This window comes from Eleginops maclovinus, chromosome 6 (assembly GCF_036324505.1).
Source record: "Eleginops maclovinus isolate JMC-PN-2008 ecotype Puerto Natales chromosome 6, JC_Emac_rtc_rv5, whole genome shotgun sequence".
Classification (NCBI taxonomy): Eukaryota; Metazoa; Chordata; class Actinopteri; order Perciformes; family Eleginopidae; genus Eleginops; species Eleginops maclovinus.
The window spans coordinates 25,248,268-25,254,267 of record NC_086354.1 but is presented as its reverse complement, the minus strand read 5'-3'; positions in this window follow the sequence as shown (position 1 = coordinate 25,254,267).

Below are 6,000 nucleotides of genomic sequence, written 5' to 3'. Positions count from 1 at the left end.
GTGAGAGTTCTTAGAGGCGTCCCTGCAGCTTTACGAGGCTGCAGCCCGAGGCTCCGTATTTACGGCTGGAATTCCGTTTGAGACGACAAGCTGAGGCAGTGAGGGGCTCCTCAACCTCCTCCTCAACCTCCCCCTCCTCCTCCCCCTCCTCCTCCTCCTCCAACATGTTCAGGAAAAAAACGTTCCTGGACATCCCTCTGGCTCTGCCCCTGTGCTGCTGTGTGAGACACTCTGAGGTTTAAAACTATTGGATCTGCCCAGTGCCACTCTGGATCTGCCATAACCAATCGCTAACGTTTGGTCCTGATGTATGTCATGCGCCGGAACCGACCGGACATCGCGCCCACCAACAAAACTCAACCAAGCTTTTCTTGCTCCGGTTTGAACTTTAGGATATTCAGCAGCGTTGCCACAACTGACCGAATAGCTTCGCTCGCATCTTTCACTGCCGCCATTACTAAACTACAACCAGAAAATGTGTACTACAACTCAAGCTAGCGCACGAGCTCAACGTCATCGTTCTCAGCCACTCCGTCTGGTCGCTGATTGGACCGCCAAAAATGTGGCCGGAGAAAACCCAACGATGTACCGAAAGCCCAGACGTTGTACTGAAGCCAAATCTAAATTGAGCGATGGTACGTAGGAGGGCCGAGCCAGGCTAGAGGATTAGGGCCACACATTTTTGATGTGGCCCAAATCCTTTTCCGTTGTTCGGTAAGATTTAGTTTTAGTTACTTTTTTTTAGGAGGCCGCAGTTTGTGTCCCGTGTGAAACCAAAATTCTACTTTTTTACATAAGGAGGAGGTCTGCTTGTTACGCTGTGATGTCATTATTTATAATAACACCGGAAGTCTTATCACGGGACGCTACGAAACAAAGTCAGCTAGGGGCCCTGTCAGTGCCCGATCCGTTCCCCCCCGGCTGCACATGCGTGAAAATAACAAACTGTTTCCGATCGCCAATATCAAGCAATAAACTCCACATGCAGCCTCTGTGAACTACCAGCTGTTTCCGGTTAGGTAAACCAACTGGCTGCCGTCAAGTACCGTAAAATGTAGACGCGCGTGGTACAAATCGGGCAGGAAAACGTTGAGTTTCCGCGTACGTCATTACGCGCATGTGCAGCCGGGGGGACGGATCGGGCACTGATAGGCTGATGTGTCCACGCTAACAACAGGAAGTTCTGACTTTACCTTTTTTTAACACCTGGATCTTTTCTCTACGTCCTCATGTCTGCTTTTCTACATTTATCAGAGCTGTAATGAGTCCTTAATTTGGATTTCAAATAAAAGGTTAAATAAAATAAAATAGAAAACAGATATTTACATAAACATTAGAAGTTAAAGTAAACTCCTTTAGAGAAATAAAAGCAGGAAAAATAGGGGTGAATATTGCTAATAAAATACATATATAAATAAATAAACACAAAAAAATGTGTCTGAATTAAAAGTGGTATTTTCTGCAGAAATGTGCAAAACATTTGTCTGTTTCTGTGTCACATTTCAGACTTTTATTCTGGAAAATGCAAAAATAAAGCTTACATTGTGCTTCCTGTGGGTCCTAATCACACACACACACACACACACACACACACACACACACACACACACACACACACACACACACACACACACACACACACACACACACACACACTTCGCCCACGTAAAGCATTACCTGCCTATCTGATGCATTTAAAGACTTTCAGCTTCATCCATAACAAAAGGAGGTGTTGGCGCTGAAGTGGGGGGGGTCTGCCTGGGGGTTAGGGTGAGGTGGGGGGGTTATTCTTTGGGGATTTCCTGTCTATAATCTCTCTACGGTTATAAAGTTAGGGAAAAAGTAAATCAGTACAACTTTTACAATTTTAAAGGTTATTCAGTAACATCTATATCCTGCAGGAACCTACCTCTTCAAGGGACAAATACCCCCCCCCCCATTTGATTCTTTTCATTTCACATCATTCTCTACTTTAAAGAGTCCTCTCCTGCTGATGTTCAGGTGTATATCAGTATGTAGCGTCTCTACTTTAAAGAGTCCTCTCCTGCTGATGTTCAGGTGTATATCAGTATGTAGTGTCTCTACTTTAAAGAGTCCTCTCCTGCTGATGTTCAGGTGTATATCAGTATGTAGAGTCTCTACTTTAAAGAGTCCTCTCCTGCTGATGTTCAGGTGTATATCAGTATGTAGTGTCTCTACTTTAAAGAGTCCTCTCCTGCTGATGTTCAGGTGTATATCAGTATGTAGCGTCTCTACTTTAAAGAGTCCTCTCCTGCTGATGTTCAGGTGTATATCAGTATGTAGAGTCTCTACTTTAAAGAGTCCTCTCCTGCTGATGTTCAGGTGTATATCAGTATGTAGAGTCTCTACTTTAAAGAGTCCTCTCCTGCTGATGTTCAGGTGTATATCAGTATGTAGAGTCTCTACTTTAAAGAGTCCTCTCCTGCTGATGTTCAGGTGTATATCAGTATGTAGAGTCTCTACTTTAAAGAGTCCTCTCCTGCTGATGTTCAGGTGTATATCAGTATGTAGAGTCTCTACTTTAAAGAGTCCTCTCCTGCTGATGTTCAGGTGTATATCAGTATGTAGTATCTCTACTTTAAAGAGTCCTCTCCTGCTGATGTTCAGGTGTATATCAGTATGTAGTGTCTCTACTTTAAAGAGTCCTCTCCTGCTGATGATCAGGTGTATATCAGTATGTAGTGTCTCTACTTTAAAGAGTCCTCTCCTGCTGATGTTCAGGTGTATATCAGTATGTAGAGTCTCTACTTTAAAGAGTCCTCTCCTGCTGATGTTCAGGTGTATATCAGTATGTAGTGTCTCTACTTTAAAGAGTCCTCTCCTGCTGATGTTCAGGTGTATATCAGTATGTAGCGTCTCTACTTTAAAGAGTCCTCTCCTGCTGATGTTCAGGTGTATATCAGTATGTAGTGTCTCTACTTTAAAGAGTCCTCTCCTGCTGATGTTCAGGTGTATATCAGTATGTAGCGTCTCTACTTTAAAGAGTCCTCTCCTGCTGATGTTCAGGTGTATATCAGTATGTAGAGTCTCTACTTTAAAGAGTCCTCTCCTGCTGATGTTCAGGTGTATATCAGTATGTAGTGTCTCTACTTTAAAGAGTCCTCTCCTGCTGATGTTCAGGTGTATATCAGTATGTAGAGTCTCTACTTTAAAGAGTCCTCTCCTGCTGATGTTCAGGTGTATATCAGTATGTAGTGTCTCTACTTAAAGAGTCCTCTCCTGCTGATGTTCAGGTGTGTATCAGTATGTAGTGTCTCTACTTTAAAGAGTCCTCTCCTGCTGATGTTCAGGTGTATATCAGTATGTAGTCTCTACTTTAAAGAGTCCTCTCCTGCTGATGTTCAGGTGTATATCAGTATGTAGAGTCTCTACTTTAAAGAGTCCTCTCCTGCTGATGTTCAGGTGTATATCAGTATGAAAAGTCAATAAGAAGTTCAATCCTGAAAGATTTTTGATTTTCAGAATTGTACAGTGACGGCAGAAGGGGCGAGCTGATGTTCAGGTATTAGTATTGATTGTCTCCATGCTTTCATGTGTTTCACTCTTGTTATTATTGTTATTATTGTTAGTACTACTTGGTAACGTGTGTGAATATATATTCATACCAACACTTTATCAATAGTATGGACATGTGTTTGCAGTACTGTGAGGACTAGCATCAGTACAAGTACAAATATCAGTGCTCATACTTAAAAGGATCTCAGCCGACGTCTCGTCTCCAGAGGTCAACAAGTCAAACTGAACCTCTGATCTTGTTATGATCACACACACACACACACACACACACACACACACACACACACACACACACACACACACACACACACACACACACACACACACACAGTCAGACAGATGTCCCATTAGCTGCGTTTAATTATTTATCTCTATAGAGTCCTGATGTCATAAGTGTGTGTGTGTGTGTGTGTGTGTGTGTGTGTGTGTGTGTGTGTGTGTGTGTGTGTGTGTGTGTGTGTGTGTGGTTCTGGTGTACCTAAATGAAGTTTTCTACAATATTTAACATTTTTCACATTTATATTAACATGGTTTTTTAAAGCACTTTAAAATATGGGATTTCTTTATATTTAGATGTCTGTATATTTGTTGAACAGAACGTGCACATTTCAGCTTCACTAATACATTTCAGATATTTCCACCTAAATCACTTCTGTGGGGCAGGTTCATTTTGACTCATCTTGCTGTTATTTATATTTATCATTTGGTCAGAGTCGTAGAGAAAGATCCAGAGATTTTAATCTGAATCTATTTTATTTATTTGTATTTCTTTGTCATGTTTCAGTCTCTGCCTCCCTCTGCTGGCTGCACACACACTGTTTAGCTTTTTTAACGGGACCCTTCTGCTCTAAATTAAGTTTATAAAGAGTCCAAAATGATTGATGAATATTAACGTTACAACAAAATATACAGAAATATATTTTGCATCAAAGAAACACCTTCGTTTCGCATTATAATTAAAATGACTGTTCAGAATACGTTTATGAATCAGAATCAGAAATACTTTATCAATCCCAAACTGGGATTTTTTTTTGCATTGCAGCAGCGAAATACAAAAAGAAGAAGCTTAACAAATAATTAGAACTAAAAAAAGGGGGGTGTTATCCATGATGGAGTCCTCCTCTCCACCACAGCTTCAAAGTTGTCCAGTTTGATGCTGATGACAGAGCCACCAGCTCTGATGCTGAACTCCCGATAAGAATTATTCACATTTAAAACACCTTAAAATGTTTTAATTTGAGGTGTTGCTTCATGTTAAAACTACCAAAAGAAAAATACAATTTAGATCTAATTGTAATACTGTGGTTATAATAATGATAAGGAGGATTTACTACAGGTATACATTCAGTGTATGTGCTGCCCTCTGGTGGCCACACTCAGCATCAACCAGCACATTATGTCTATTTTAAAAACCTTAAAGTAACATTTACTCTAAAATATAAAATAACCGGAGTAAAAAAAGACTGATTTGTGAAACCGATGATGTTTTACTTATCAAAATAAAGAGTAGTCACCAGCCACGTTACAAACAAACTGAACACAAACTAATTTTCCTTATAAAATAAAGTGATTAAAGTACAGGGTAGGGAATGGTGCCTTGCTCAAGTACACCTCGGGAGCACTTGGTCTTTCGGGGACTTGAACCAGTGACTTTCCGGTTCCCAAGACAAGTCCCGGCCGACTTCACCAACAAAACACTAGTCAAACCACCAGCTCTCACACAGAGACACCACACACACTGCTCTGGATCTGGATTCATTCTGAGAGAAACCCAGAGGTGTGTCGGCCCCGGTCTGATGGCTCTGGGGAAGAATGAATATTTCAAAGTGGATATTCTCTAAGAACGTACAGGGGCCACAAAAGCGGTCTCCTTCAGTCACTGGGGACAGGGTGTTGAAATCCGCCCAATGGGCTTGCTGAACCTCAGGTGGTTGTTGGGGTCACAGGGCCTTCCTCAGGCCCTTATGCAGGCCCTGATTGGGGATTGGTTGCACCTGAGGGAGAGACGGCACTTGGAGGAAGACAATCAGGGGAGAGAGACACACAAACACACCACGGCACATGGCAACAAGTGAAGTATTTAAAGTAAGAGTGTTGATGTGCTGTCAAAGCTTATATTATACTTTTGCTCTCCTGTGATGAGCATCAATGTTCACACATTTATGAATCTGATTTAAGCTGGAATTCATGTTTACACAGCTACAGGAGGAAACACATTTAAGGTCAAATATGTAAAATGTCCTTTCTGAATTTCAGAGATTGTTGGGCAAATAATAAATAAAATAAAGGGGTTCTCTGTAATTCACCGTGTGGTCTGCAGAGGGCGCCATCAGCACACACTCTCGCTGTGTGTCAAAGTGCGTGTGTGTGTTGGGTAAATACAGAGTTGCCATTCAGAGTCATGCAACAGCGTGGGTTTGGTATGCATACGCGCGCGCGCACACACACACACACACGCTCTTT